Source organism: Sinohyriopsis cumingii, chromosome 18, assembly GCF_028554795.1.
Source record: "Sinohyriopsis cumingii isolate HCF-2022 chromosome 18, ASM2855479v2, whole genome shotgun sequence".
Lineage (NCBI taxonomy): Eukaryota > Metazoa > Mollusca > Bivalvia > Unionida > Unionidae > Sinohyriopsis > Sinohyriopsis cumingii.
In genome coordinates, this window is record NC_142978.1 from 78,509,187 (window position 1) to 78,525,682 (window position 16,496).

The 16,496-nt window shown below is 34.5% G+C and overlaps 1 protein-coding gene and 1 pseudogene across 3 annotated transcripts in view; one reads left to right on the forward strand and one right to left on the reverse strand.

The window, feature by feature from the left end:
- The window catches only part of LOC149777121 (mediator of RNA polymerase II transcription subunit 15-like), a 169,177-nt gene that overhangs the window by 106,732 nt on the left and 45,949 nt on the right, over window positions 1-16,496 (forward strand). The gene's annotated exons all lie outside the window — the stretch shown is intronic.
- Window positions 4,969-7,526, reverse strand: LOC149777122 (uncharacterized; annotated as a pseudogene).

Here is a 16,496-nt window from a genome sequence, read left to right on the forward strand (position 1 = left end):
ACTGACTTCTTAATGCTGATTGCTAAGCGAGGCAGCTGTTAGTACCATTTTTATAAGTAATTGGTTTGAACCCACCTTCTTCCACATCTGATGCAGATACTCGTACCGCTTAGGCCACTGGAGCAGTCCTCTGGAAATACATAGTACTCAATAATATTTATGGAAAGAGACATTAACTGAGTTGTAGTGAGTTCAGACAAGGAAACCTTGGATTTTATTAATGTGATTCTACAAAGACTGTTGGTACATCCTTATAATTGAGACCATTAATACATTAGAGACTACTGACCATTACAGGCACATTAAAACCTGAAATACCACTAAAGTTTATTTAGAACTTTTCTCATTTGGACTTGGATTGTAATTCTAGGATTCTTTGGAATTGAATTTGCAATACCATAAGTTCATTTTACAATATCCCTTTTATTCTGGGGAAATAAATTACTTGTTGCTTCTCACCCTTTTCTGTTACTCTAAGACCCATAGCCTTGTAATACAAAGCACAGAACTTGTTACACTTATTTCCTAAATTATATACAAAAATGAAAATGTATTTAACACTATTTATTTGTTGGGGGTGGTGGCTTTTCCCTTAAATAAATCATATGATGTTATAAATTAACTTAAATGTATGCTACTCTGCTATTTATGTCTGAAATTAAACAAAATAATGAACATTTATCCAAAAAATGTTTTTAGCACAACAAATAATTAATCACAGGTTTCATTTTGGACTTAATTGCTTATTTGAAAATTAGAATTTACTCATCTTCTTAAAAACAGTGGCGGGTCCTCGAGTGGCCAAGTGGTCTAAAGCGCTGTCCATTACGGATCACTGCCATCTCACCTCTGTCTGCGTGGGTTCGAGTCTCGGATTCAGCCAGTGTGGGTATATGAGAAAGCTTGCCAGTAGCTTCTCGTGGTTGGTGGTTCTTTCCGGGGTTTTCCCATGTTCTTCCTCCACCATTAATACTGGCCACCATGTATAGCCAATCATGTGCTGAAAAATGGCGTTAAACCCTACAACAACAACAACAAAAGCAATGGCTGGAAAAAATAGGGTGGGGGTGAGGGTGGTGGAGTGGGAAATTTGTGAAAATGAAATATTTAGAGCCATACAAGGGACCATTGGTCATGAATTTGCAATTATTGTTATCAAATTTGCTGGTGTTTAATGCACATCAAACAGAATAATCCTGGATCTACCATCATAGATTATATCAGTTGATCAGAGTCAATTCTGTTCATTGTATTGATAATTTAGAGTGTACAACATCGACCCAGTTTTGCTGGTAAAGCAGGCAAAAGCAGAGCCAAGACTATGATGTTTGTAGTTGGCTATGCATTAGACAGGGTAAATTCATTCCTCCCATCCCTACAGCCACTCCACCCACCATACAACCCCCATCTCCCAAACTTGGTGCATTCACTGAACCTCATGCTGAAACTCAACATATATTATACCTGTTCATTTAGGGGCCCCAAGTGGCCGAGTGGTCTAAAGCGCTTTCAATTATGGATCACTGCCATCTCACATCTGTCTGCATGGGTTCAAGTCTCGGATTCGGCTAATGTAGGTATGTGAGAAAGCTTTCCAGTAGCTTCTCGTGGGTCAGTGGTTCTTTCTGGGGTTTTTCCGGGTTCTTCCTCCACCATTAATACTGGCTGCCATGTATAGCCTATTGTGTGCTGAAAAATGACACATATCACAAAAGCCAGCATGGTGGCCAAATGGGATATAGTGAAAGATAAATATAGTCAGGTCAAATCAAAAATGTTTGGAAAAATCTGAATTAAAAAAACATAAATGTCTTTTTGTTTCTTCTAGTATATGGTAATGTGTAAAGGACATGTACTCCTTTGTGAAATTTTAGATCATCCTAGGAATTTCAGGAAAGTAGTTATTTTCTGTTTCAATTTTATGTAATTTCTGTAATTATTTGTTGTGTCAGTATGTTATTTGCTGAGTCAGCATGTGGTACATTTACTGGCCCTGTCTTATAAATATCTAGACCGTGTGTTGGCATCCTACAGAATGTATCCATGCCTGTTATATCAATAATACAAAGTAAATTGTAGCCTTTGGTATCAACATTTCCTCAACAAGCTTTATAATGGTAGGACAATGTCATTCACAGGGTGTGAGGTACAGTGTAAGGTTATTGAACCTACTTTATTTATTTACGGTGTTTAGATCACAACTTATGCAACCATTAACCTACATATAGCATAGTCATCTACTAAAAGCTGCTGATGATTTTAATTTTCAAGCTGGAGGGGCTGTGATTTTTTTTGAGCTGAGATATTGTATTTTATGTCAAGATTTTTATTTTGTAAATAATATAATGGATTAAATATGGTGTTATTTTGCTACAAATCAGAGCAAGTTATTTTCTCAAGCTGTTGACAGATTGGAGGCAGAGTTGCTCAGTTTTGTAACTGACAGTGATTTTTTTTCTCCCCATAAAAGGTAATATACTGATATCCATCCAGACCCTCACCCCTACCCCACTATTTCAAGCACATGTCATACAAATTCATGTTGATGAATCATGAAGAAAAAAAACGTAAATCTTCATACATGGATACGACTCCTTGGAGTTAAAAATTGAGAAGTACTTTACTCCCATGATCCAAAATAATTTATCAAGAGAATTTTCAAATGGTTCAGTTGATAATTTGGTAGAAGGACTAAAGAGAAAGAAATGTTGCTAGATTTGTAGACTCACTTACACCTTCGGAATATACATTCTGCTCATGTAATTTTGCCTCACTTTTAATTGGAAATGGGAGATACTAAATTGAACCAGTATGTCCGTTCATTTATATGCAGTAACTCCCTTAATTATTTTTGCGTTTCAACCCGATTTATTATGCAACTTGGTACTGATGGATCCTTTTCTGAGTTTGAGCTTTCTGCATCATTGTTTAGTGCAGTTAAGGCCCCTGAATGCCAGACCTCCCCACTCTCTTTTCCGCACAATAACTTAATTATTATTCAGCTTCAATTAAATTCCAAGTTGATGAAACTTTGGTTGAGTTTGATCACAAACATTCTGCATCATTGTTCATTCGAGCTATAGCCCCTTATTGTCACTTCATCACACTTTCATTTCCATTAAATAATTACACTAATTATTCTTGCACTTGAACAAAATTAAAACACAGCTTGATATCAATGAGGCCTTTTATTAGCTCTATTGCCAATATTATTTCATTTTCTAGCAGTTATTTTCACATACGCTGTTTCTGCTCAATAAGTCCCTCAATAATTTTGTGTTTCTACCAGATTTAATAAGCATCATGATAATATTGAGACCTTGTTTGAGTTTAGTGTTTAGCAGAGTTATACCCCCTTATTGTCTGTCTCACCTAATTTCATTTCTGCACAATAACTACCTTTATTATTATTATTGTGTTGCATCCAGATTTGATGTTTTGCTTGATACTGATGTGAGTTTGATTTTGATTTTTTAATGCATCATCATTTAGTGGAGTTATTATCAGTGATTATCAGATACACCCACTTATAAATTTGCACAAAACGTACCCAGCTTTATTTATAACACATTTCAGCCAAACTTGATATTTATGGCCCTAACTGAATATAATTATGAGCATTCTACATCAGCCTTTAGCAGAGTTGTTAACTCAGTCAATTGAATTTGAACCAGATTTAGCAGGCAGCTTGATACCAATAAGACGGCCTTTGATTGATTGTTTAAATGACCCACTTTCCTTTCTATTCATTAGAGTGGTCAAAGGCACTCACCTTTATAGTCCTGTTTAAGAAGGGTTGTTACCTCCCTTGCGCAAATTATTGTTATTTGTTAAATCTACTTCCGGTGAGCAAAAAATCAGATGAAATGACGTCTAACAAAGGAATCTCTAACCCATGCTTTTTTGGCAAGCTATCAGTTCATGAATTGAAGGTCTATTTAAGATATAGAGGTGCACTTATGTCAGGGAATAAATATGAATTGATCAAGCGTGCTCAAGGACTTGTCAATTTAGGCACGCGTATGCTACATGAAATACAAATAGATGACAATGAGAATGACAAGAAATGTCATGCAGAAATATTTTGTATGCCTCTCGGAATGCCATATGCTTTCAGTTTCACTTAAAATGTAATATTCTAGTATGGATATGTATTTATCTGAATATCAATATTTTCCATGCTTATTTTTTTTGTACATGTTTGCAGGTTTAATTTGCTGAAGAAGAAAAAGGTTATGTATGTTTTGAATGTTATTTATTTTGGGCAATTGTTGACCAGTGGTTAAGGTAATTGCTTTTGGATCAGAAGATCCTTGTTTCCAGTTCCAGTTGACAAGTTTTGCTAGATGAGATTGACTGTCAACTGCCATAATCCCCCATCAATCTCATATACTGTACATTGAGTTTGTGAGATATGGTGGCCTAGTGGTTTAGGTCCTTGCCTTTGGATTGGAAGGTCAGAGTTCAAATCCTGTTGTGACATAAATTTGTCTCAGATTTAAGCTAACCAGCTATAAATGGCTGAAATACTGTCCATTGGCCTTAAAACCCAAGTTGTACAACCATCTGTTTCATTTACAGCAATCTTTAGACATAACCAGTTGTCAGTTTCTGACATACTATCAATAGGCCAAAAACCCAACTTGTCCATCCACACAAATAGTTAAGTAAATGAACGAAATAGAAAGAAAGAAAACAATATATTCTGACCAAGAATATATTTATTAACCTGAAATATATTATCAACATGTATTTACACTTTTTAATACTCATTGTATTATAAAACAATGACTTATGTGATAAGTTGCATAGAACAACCTGATGCATAAGTGTCCTTCAAAATATGGAAGCTACAAAGTGTACTGAATAAAGTCATTGTTATAAGCGTGGAAGTAAAAGCACCAAAATGTGGCAATCATTTGAAAAATAACCACATAATACTATAATAATATTTCTCATCAGTAAAGTTCAGTTCTCATCACCATCACTGACTAGTGGTGGTAGAAGATTTGACAGTCGAACACATATTTTGAAAAATTTTTAAGCTTGTTGTGAAAGAGTAATTGGCATAATTCCTTGAAGAATACAAAAGTTTTTTACTCTTTCTATTGCCCTTTCCACATCAGTCCTGAGATTGGCAATTCTCCTTGTTTTCTCAACTTGACGGCGGTTAAATCTTTTATTTTTTAATGGTGGAATTAAAAGATGAATGCCCCTTGGACTTGTAAGGTCAGATATCAGAAAGCCCTTATCAGCCATAATAGCATCACCAAACTGGCACAAGTCCAGAAGTCCTGATTTAGTAACTAATTGTTTATCACTGATGCTTCCTGACCATAAGTCGGACACATTCCTGATGGACTGATTCCCAGCAATGCCTTCCATGTCATATGCGACTTGTAATGTGAATACATTAACGATTTATTACCTAATGACTGTGGCGTTTTGGTATAAAATTCTGTACAATCAATAATAACTCTGCAGTTCAGATATTTATATCTGAATTTCCTTGTCATTGTTGACAATACTGTAGACTGCATTGGCCAATGTGTTAGGCTTGATAGTTTTATAGAAAGATAAGAAATCCATCGACTTGTAATGTTGCTAGCAGTAGATTTGGACACATGAAATCTTCTGGCTAAGTCTTCCAGCAGTAATCCAAGTCTTAGTTGCATCAACACAAGAAATAATTCATCAACTAATCTTAATGATCTTGGCCGTCCTTGATTTTTGCCATTGCCGCTACGGTGAGTTCTTATCTCAGTGTCTAATTCGTTGAATAATAGATTGAATGTGTCTACATTTGGTTGCCCTGTATAAAATATACACATTTCATTGCTTGTAATATCTGAATATTTAGAAACCGATGCAATGCAATTATTCTGTTGTTAACACATTTCCCTCTGTAATTGCTGCATACACAACATCTGTAAGAACTACGAACTGTAGCGATTTCTCTCTTAGATACATTATGTTTTGCATCTGCCATTTTTGCTCCCCAAAATTTTGTGAACAGGTCAATTTTATCTTTATTTATGAAGAACATGCTAGGGGAGGTAATAAATCAGGGGAGGTAACAACTCTTATTGAACTGGGCAATATATCATTGAGACATCTCACCTCTGCCCATTTAAGTTCAGGTCTCTGCTTGACCGATGTGAGTATTAGAGAAAGCTTGCCAGTAGCTTCCCATGGGTTGGTCATTCTCCCTGGTTCTTCCTGCATTAAATATATTGGCTGCCATGTATAGCTTATCATATGCTGAAAAAATGGCATTAAACCCAAAATAATCAAGCTAAACCTTTATGTAGTATAACTCCCTTAATTTAAATTGAATTTCAAATAAATTTGTTATTTTTATATTTATGCTGATGACATCTTGGCTGAGTCTGCATTTTCAGTATCTGATTTCTATCATCATTGAATTGCACTATGGTTCCACCTGCTTTGTTTCCACATCAAAATTCCCTTCATTATTATTGGATTTCAATAAAAATGTTATGTACAACTTTGCATTGACATAAATTAAGCAGATATTATTCGCTTCTTATGCATCATTAGAATTATGTCAGCAGAATGTTTGACCCACATTCTTGTTTTGGCAATGTAACGCTCTTATAGTTAATGATATACAGGTCATGTAGGCCTTCAGAACCGACTGTTTCAGTAATGTTTGTCATTTGTTAGAATTTGATTACACATACCTGTAAATGGCAATTTTTCAATTTGTTTCGAACCTCATACATTCATATTCCTTTGGAAGGTCATTATTTACATGGCCCAAGAAATAGTTATGGTTAAATCAATGTTAAAATAAATTAGACATTTTTAGACGAGATCAGAATGATTCAATAAAAAGACAGGTTGGATGATATGCGATGTGAAGTCACAAGCAAAGCAGCATATGTTGAAAACAAATTCATAAAATGCTTTTATTTGATATGACTTGAAGTCCTCTTTTCTCAACCCAGTTTAGTATCATGCTGCCATTGTTCAAGTCCATAGCAATCAAACATTTTCATCGGGAAGCATTTTTATGACATTTAAGGTGCAGAGCATTCAACATTAACGATTGAATAGGCTTTGGTTGAACTGTTTTAGTATGAAATTTTAAAACAATTTAATTTTATGACCACATTGACACATACTTAAATCATGTTTAACTTAAGCAAAATTATATTATAGTCTTGTGATGCTGACTCATCTGGAATAGACTTTTCCACATTATCATTAGTGTCTGCCTTTACCTGGATTAGATTTTATTACATTATCAGTAGTGTCTACCTTTACCTGGATTAGACTTTTCCACATTATCAATAGTGTCTGCCTTTAGCTGGGTTAGATTTTTCTACATTATCATTAATGTCTACCTTTACCTGGATTAGATTTTTCTACATTATCATTAGTGTCTGCCTTTACCTGGATTAGATTTTTCTACATTATCATTAGTGTCTACCTTTACCTGGATTAGACTTTTCCACATTATCAATAGTATCTACCTTTACCTGGATTAGACTTTTCCACATTATCGATAGTGTCTGCCATTACCTGGGTTAGATTTTTCTACATTATCATTAATGTCTACCTTTACCTGAGTTAGATTTTTCTACATTATCAGTAGTGTCTACTTTTACAAATGTTCCTTAATTTCTTTACTATTAGCATTGACACCTTGCTTTTTACTCTGTAAACCTGGTGGAAAAAACTTTAAATTTTCTCCTCTCAAGAGGACACTTAATGGGTTTTGAAGTGGAGATCTCACTGATTTCTTAACACAATGAAATTTGTTTTTACATGCCGATAAAATAATAACTTTAATCCATGCAAAGAGACAGGTAATCTAATTATCCTTATTGCTCTGTGTTCATTAGATGTCAGGTTTTGTCACTGCTGATTACTGGTTACTATTGCCATCAATAATTATCATGATGATAAAAACTAATTGTTGAGAAGTATGACATCCAATGCCACAAAGTAAAATGGTATGTTAGCCATCTTGGCTTCTCTTGTTTCTTAGGTTATGAAATGTATTTGAAAGGGTATTAGACTAAAAACCAGTTGATCACATGACAAGCTCACTTTCATTTGTAAACTAACAACACTGTGTGATAGTTATAAATTAGTTTAGTTGTCAATGCAGTACAGTAGTTAGATGCTGAAAAAAGTTCAAACTGTCATCAGCCATTCTCAGTTTAGATAGTTTCACTAAACAAAGACATAAATTGCTTTTTGCACTACTGAAACCACTGAAGGATTCAAATAAATGTTGGGTATACATTCTGTAGCAGTGAACAAAAAGAAATATTTTCAGTAAACAAAATACGTGTAGTTTCATGACCAGTGTAATTGATAGACAGTTATGGTTAAATTATCAATAAGGAAGAGTTTTACTGATACGAATTGCTATATCATAGTGTACCTGCATATACTGATATATATAGTGATAAACTATTACACCACTGGTATAGGTAAAACCCATTATAACACGATGCTTGGGGCCAAAGAATAACATCGCGATATAAGCGGGATCACGTTACAAATTTTTTCCAAAAACTTCTCCAGAGAAATTGTGCATTGAAATTTCACTGTCATCTCTTTATCATATATCATTTATTTTGTTCATCAGGTTTCATAAGACATCAGATATACTTCAGTTTTGAATTGTGTACATGCCAATATGTGGAAACAGTGCATAGTGTAGTTAAGGCAATGTTAAACACAGTACTGGGATTAAAACTCTGCAAGGGATACGAATAATTGGCTTGTCCGAGAGCATGTATTTAGGATGTTAAAATGAGATGTCACCCTAAATTTTAAAAAATGGGAGCCATGCTACCATCACATTATAAGCGGAATCGTGTTTTACCTGTATTGAGATTGTATGAGTAATACCAGTAGATCAGTTGAGTCACCATTATGTAATATTGGCATGGAAATGTACATTTAAGGAATATTATGAATATGGGACTAAATTAAGTGATTGTATTCAATAAAATTTGGAATCTCCAGCCTGATTAAAATCATGATCTCATCAGTAAGTAGACTTGATTGGTATCAATACCAGGTCAAGTCCATTTGACCTTTTGATTCACCTCTCAAATTTCAACTTTCATATTGCTCATTGTAAAGACATACATTTAGATCATATCATTGCTAACAGTAATTGTCACTAACAGTAATTGTCACTAATTGGGACAAACACTGTCGTCAAAATTCATAGTCATCATCAACAATTACAAGGTCATTTTAGGTAGTGGGGGTGGGGTGTCTGAGTTTGATTTGCTCGGTTTTGGAAGAACTCTTGCTTCTATGTCTCTATGCATTTTTTATATTATTGGCTTATCACTAAATAAATCCTGCGATAAAGGCTTTAAAAAACATAATTTTTTCTTTAGTCACATAACTTGTATTTTGCTTACATTAATGGAAACTGAAACTGTCATCTGCCATGCTCATGTGTAGAACTTTAAGCTGATTCTGGTTCATGTCATGTTACATACATGTAGCAGAAAAATGAATGCAGCAATGAAACTATATTCCAGTCAGGCATAACCAGCATGCTCATGTGAGGATAACCCAATACTTTATCCTGGTTCACAACTACTAGCTACTTAGTGACATTTTCTTGCATGTGGAGGAATAGTAGTTTATACGTCAGATTTTCATGGTTCCAAGCAAGCTGGGATGAACAAAGTGACATCTGTCTGAGATAGGCTTGCTTTTATTAATCATGATTTGAGTGTACCATATATTTGGTTGATTCATTTAAGCAATTTTTTTAAATAGGAATTGTTGTGAATCTTGCAATTGTGCATCCTAGAGTAGACCCTGCAGCATAGACCCAGATCTGCCAGCACAGTACTGTATGCAGTGGCAGGTCTGGGTCCTTGTTGCTAAAAGAGACAACTCACTAGATTTACAGATCTCCTTGCAGAAAAATGCTACATGTAAATGGCTCAATACTGACGGAGAATTAATCAGTTTTATCTAAGCTGGTTGTAAGCAAAGTACTGTTTATACTCATCTATAAGAGACTGGCCCCAGATCTGTCATCACATGATGCACTGTCAGAGCTGGGTTTAGGCAGTTTGTTAGGAGATTATCAGGAAAACAATATAACAAGAGACCATCATACAAAAGCCAATCAGGGTCTTTGTTTTTTGCAGTTGGACTGGACTTGTACATGAGTATATATGGTAGATGGAAAGGGATGTGTAATTAAGAAGCTTCTCATAAGTTTTATAGTTATGTAAGACTGAATGTCCTTTGGCATCTCATTTTATGTGCCTGCAGAAGAGAGCTTGATGGTGTAAATTTCTACAGAGAAATTAATATCTTGCTGGATCTGAAATCATTTACTTGCTGGCAGAACTAAGATCTCCCTGGACATAAAATTGTCTGTTTGTTGGCAGCATTAAAGAGGCATTGTATTTGTACAGGAATGACCCTAGCCTGCTAGAGGTAATTAAACACAGGACTGACACAGATGATGTACATGAAGTATCTCAAACTCTAAAACATACAGAAACAATAACAGGAAAAAGTGTTTAAGTGTTTTCTAGATGCTTGTGACTAAATAAGTTTAAACATTCAAATTGATAATAAGATCTTAAGAAGATGCAGGGAAGCATTATTGTTAACCCAACAGGCCATACTTTAGTTATTGTTAGCCCAACAGGCCATACTTGAATTGTTAGCTCAACAGGCCATACTTGAGTTATTGTTAGCTCAACAGGCCTCAGCCAATGTGGGCATGTGAGAAAGCTTGCCAGTAGCTTCTCGTGGGTTGGTGGTTCTTTCCGGGGTTTTTCGGGTTCTTCCTCCACCATTAATACTGGCCGCCATGTATAGCCTATCTTGTGCTGAAAAATGGCATTAAACCCCACAACAACAACAACAACAAGCTCAACAGGCCATACTTGAGTTATTGTTAGCTCAACAGGCCATACTTGATTTATTGTTAGCTCAACAGGCCATACTTGAGTATTGTTAGCTCAGCAGACCATACTTGAGTTAGTGTTAGCTCAGCAGACCATACTTGAGTTATTGTTAGCTCAACAGACCATACTTGAGTTATTGTTAACTCAACAGACCATACTTCAATTATTGTTAGCTCAACAGGCCATACTTTAGTTATTGTTAGCTCAACAGGCCATACTTGATGGATCTTGCATCTAAATAGCTGTGCTTGTTACCACTCTGGAAGTCATATTGTTAATTCGGTTTTGATATCATCAGAAGCATGGATTTGATCATCAAGAGCTTGAACAAGTTCAGTAATGAGCAAGATCCATGCATATAAACAGGGTGATCTTCCATCAGATCTGTATTTATTATAGGATTTTGATCAAACTTGGTATAAAGACCAATATCAAGCTGTCAGTTAAATATAATTGTGCAAGATTCTTGCATATTATTGATATGTATTTGCATCTGATTAGCTGAGCTTGTTGCCATTCTTCAGCTATATTTCTGACAAGATTTTGATCACCTTGGTACCTAAGCATTTATCGTCATTGTCTTAGACTGGCTGTATAATTAGTGTGAACTACATTATTAATGAGATGATACTGCATCTTGGGTTGGATGTCATACCAATGTAGATCTTGAGACCTTATCCAGTTTCATTCCACCTTTTTGAGAAATAGGTTTATATAATGATCCTTAATGAGTTTCATTATGCCTAATTTGCATCCCCATTCTAATTAACACCACCTCCTGGTTTTTAAGAACAAAAAATGAAAAAGATGCTGTACAAGACCTGTGAATTTCAATACCCATCAGCTTTAGATCCATGATTATAACAGAATGCTGGAGCAGTCTCAGTTGATCATTCTGATACAATGTATTTATCAATGTATAATTACTGAAGTCAATGTATAATTACTGAAGTCAATGTATAATTACTGAAGTCAATGTATAATTACTGAAGTCATAGGCACAGGTGTTCAAGGTGATGCAATATCTGGGCAGTATGTTCAAAGATGTACCAGTCCTACTAATGCAGCTGAGTTGGAAAATGTGTTGATTGACTGATTATTTTAACTGTGTGGATATTTACAGTAACTGAATTCAGTGGTAGAAAGTTGTAGTTGTTGTAGGGTTTAACGCCATTTTTCAGCACAAGATAGGCTATACATGGAGGCCAGTATAATTGGTGGAGGAAGAACCCTGGAAAACCCCGGGAAGAACCACCGACCCACGATAAGCTACTGGCAAGCTTTCTCACGTACCAACATTAGCCGAGGCTGAGACTCGAACTCACGCAGACAGAGGTGAGATGGCAGTGATCCATAACGGTGAGCGCTTTAGACCACTCGGCCACTCGGGGCCCCAGTGGTAGAAAGAGCCCAAGATGTACTGGGAGTGTTAATTAGGGAATGTACAGTATTAATTACATCCTTATCTTGGGAAGCATTTTTAGCTAACTTGGTCCAAATGCCAAGGTATCTTGTGGTATGGTGCTGTGTCAGGCTGACATCATCCTTTCATAAACATTTGTTTGTTGCCACTCTGAATGCCATGTTTTGGATCTGATTTTCATCAGAGATACATGCTTATATCATCAAGCTTCTGGATGAGTACAGTAATGAATCATTTCTTTGTATTTTTATTGTTCCCATAATAGGTTGACCATGGGGCCAGGGAACCATCCAGAAGTCACCTTATAATCGTACATAATCTAGGGACAATAAATGTAGTGTTGGAAAAAATAATACACACACATGCAAGCAGATGTGCATACATTCATATAGTACACAATCTCTTTTTGGACAATTTTTGCAAATACAAAAATACAGCATTTAGGTGACACAGACTTTGTGATATTATAGTCCTTTGTTTCTGTTTACCATCAAATCAGACTCAATGAAATTAATTTTGGTTAGCTATTAGCTTATAATGCAAATACATTATCCACTATAACTTGATGCTGTTAAACATGCATTTGAATTATAAGACATCATTCTTTTTTATTGGTGGAATAAAGGTTCCCACTAATCCAAAATCAGCAAATGGTTTTGTTTTTAGATTTGATTGCACTACATGTATAATGGTCTTTGTAGTGGTTTCTTTATAATACAGTGGTCTTTAAGAAAAACTTTCAACCCATCTAATCTAGGCATATGTCGTTTCATTTTACATATATATATTCAGTATTTGTTTACAAGAAATCAAAAATAAAGTTTCACATATTCCATCTCTTCCTGTATCTCACAGTATAACATTTTTTTGCACTTGGCACAATATCTACGTTCACTTTATTCCGAATCTAGTGGGACAGGTCATTCCACAGCCTGATTATCATATTAAATTTCCGAAATAAATGCAGTATTGTTTCTGGGTCATTTTTACAAAAAGTACCTTTATCAGTATCAGACAGTTTTATTTTATACAGAAATGAATTCATTGGTAAAATTCTGTTTGTATCACAGAATTGAAACCATTGTAATTTTGAGTTTCTTTTTATTTTAAAAACTTTAGCACATATGTCAGATCATATATCCATATTCAGATTGAAAATTTAATTCCATTTATTTTCACTACCGGTAGTTGGTATAACATCCTTTTTAAAAAGTGATTTTGTAATAGTCTTTACATTCTTTATTGTTATTTTTAAACAAAAATCCTATTGGAAAGGGATATATGGTTTGACCAAAGTCATTATCTCTAACATTTTATATAAAGACTCTTCACATTAAATTATACCTTAAAATGCAAGGAAATTCGTATTGACATTGTATTTAGCTTTAAAGGAATCAAAGGTAGTAATAGTTGCCTCATCTATAAGGGTATCACCAATATAGATTACATTATGAACAAACCATTTCCTATAGAAAATGGGTACCTTGTTCACCCTTATAAGGGAGTGCATTCATAAACATGTTTTCATACCATCTAGTGATCTGACATCTGTTTGGCTGAGCTCGCAACCTTTCAGGAGTCCATATTTCTGATCTGATTTTTAATCAGTCTTGGAACATGAGCTTATATCATCAACTCTCAGATAAGTGTGACCCAGATGTGTGTGTGTGTGTGTGTGTCATGTAAGCTTGATAATGAGTTAGACACATGCATATTAACAAGGTGATCTTGTATCTGATTAAGTTTGTTACCTTTCTGGAAGCCATGTTTCTGATTTGAAATTAATCAGACTTGGAACATGATCATTTTATCATCAGGTCCTTGGATGGGTTCAATAATGAGTAAGATCCATGACTATTTTGCTTCCCATTGACTGGGCTTGCTGCCACTCTGTGGGCCTTATTTTAGATCAGATTTTGATCAAACTTGGTATGTAAGTGAATATCATGAAGATATCCAATGCTTTATATTATGAGCAAGATCTTTTAAAATAGCAAAGGGAAGCAAGGGGTGTAACTCATGACTATTGAGAATCACTGTTTGAGGTTATTACACTGAATTCTTTCCCTTGCATAGTATTATGAAACCAGATTTAAATAGAACAAATTAGCAGAATAATATACCGTAGGGACTAAAATGAATAATTTTTCATTTATAACTGAAGAAAAGTCTACAATAGAAATATTGTTAGAGTAAAATTACAGTTGCAGAACATATGTGCATTATTATTACTAAAGATCAGAAATTCCTTACAAAATTATAGGTACATTTAAAAGCAATTGTAATTTTTGTCAATATTGATTTTACTCCAATAAGAACATATTTCTTGTAAAAATACATGTCTAAATTTCTAAATTTAATTGCAGAGAATTATTTCTGAACTTTTATCCACTTTTAAAGTTTTTAAATATTTGGGAGCGAGTTTGATATGCATGGTGAAGTAGAGTTTGACTTGCTGGCATTGCCATGTTAAAGTGCCAGAAACATTTGCGATTTTTTTTATTGTCATTTGTAATATGTATTATTTTTTTGCATTTCATATTCATTGTAATTACTCAAAGTTTTATTAAACTTTATATTTTGCATATTTAGCTTTTTTTTAAAAAAAAAATACTCCAGTTTACTTTTCTCCTGAAGCACTTCCAGATTAAATTATCAAGAGTAAAGAAACCCTTTGCGTTCACAAAATTACCCTGTAAATTTCAATTTGCATGAATGGGAAAATGCTGTAATTATGGCACTTAAAAATTCTGCTTAAATCATTGATCAGTTCGAGATCTGAAATTTTTCATGATAGGTTTTCTTTCAAATCTATTCACATTTTGAGCTCTACTGATCAAAGACAGAAAAATTGTGCTTGATGGAACTTAATCTGCACAATAAATGTGTTCCAGTTACTTTGGAAAATGTAACATCTATAAGATGCCAATTGCTTTTATTTTAGTTTGGTGCTGACTTCCTTTGATGAAAGGTTATTCGTTTTTATTGAAGCTTATAGTCTGCTTTCTTGAAGGGTGAGTGTTGTTGAAGTTACTGCTAAAGGACAGCTGTGAAGGACCAAACAGATGTATGTTTTTTATTGTGGAGGCAACATCGAATCATTGTAGAACAATAATTGAGACTGATTCTTTTTTTCATTTGCTTATTATTTATACATAACGATTAGTGCTTCAAAGGTGATTAGTTTTCTTTGATGTTTCAGCAAAACTATTTTTTTCTGGATACATTTAAAAACAAAAGGAATAAGCTGTCATTTGACCGATTGTAGCAGTTACTTTTCCTGCCTTCAAAAGTTGGTCGGTTGTAGCTAGTCCCGGTAGCATAGATAGACAAAGAAGTAAATCTTCAGTTTTTTTTGTGGGGGGGGATTTTAGGTGGTGGATGCTGCCTTCTGTGCATGTGTTAGACATTTTAAAAAAATAGTTAAACAGATGATGAATACACAGGTGTTCTGTTCAGTTCTGTAAAAGGATTACTACAGAAAATGTTTGTGTTCCGAAGAATTCATATAATTATATGAATGAAAAGAAGAGGAATTTACTTTCCATTCACATACAGAGGTCAGTCAGAATAATATATTAATTACCAGCGAGTGGCCAATAATCCAACACTATTTCGTCCGAAAGATCCATTGTGAGATAGTGCCTCATCCAGTTGACCTCTGCTACCAGAAATGTTAAAAATAAAAAATTAGCAGAGATCTCACATTATACAGTACTCAGGCCAGATGTCAGAATAAGTGGATTATGATATAACAGAGCACGATTAAGATGGTTTGTCAATAGAAATAAAGAATTTGTTTATCTAACATAAGATCAGTTCTATTGCATTTTATACCATGTTTGCGGCTTTCTTTCACTTAAAACCCATGGTTGTATATACAAGTTTAAACAGTCAATAATGTTTGGGGGAAAAAATAGCTGGATGGTATATTTTGTCACCAGTCAGAAATATAAATCACAATTCGCAACATTGGCGAAGCCCAGGGTGATCCCTGAATAAACTTTTTACACATTATTTTTAGTACTTTTAAGAAAAAACTTTTTTGAGTACAGTAAAAAGACATATATGAAATTTCATTAGCCATGCCACAATGATCTTATATTAGAATTCATGCACAATATCTTCCACAA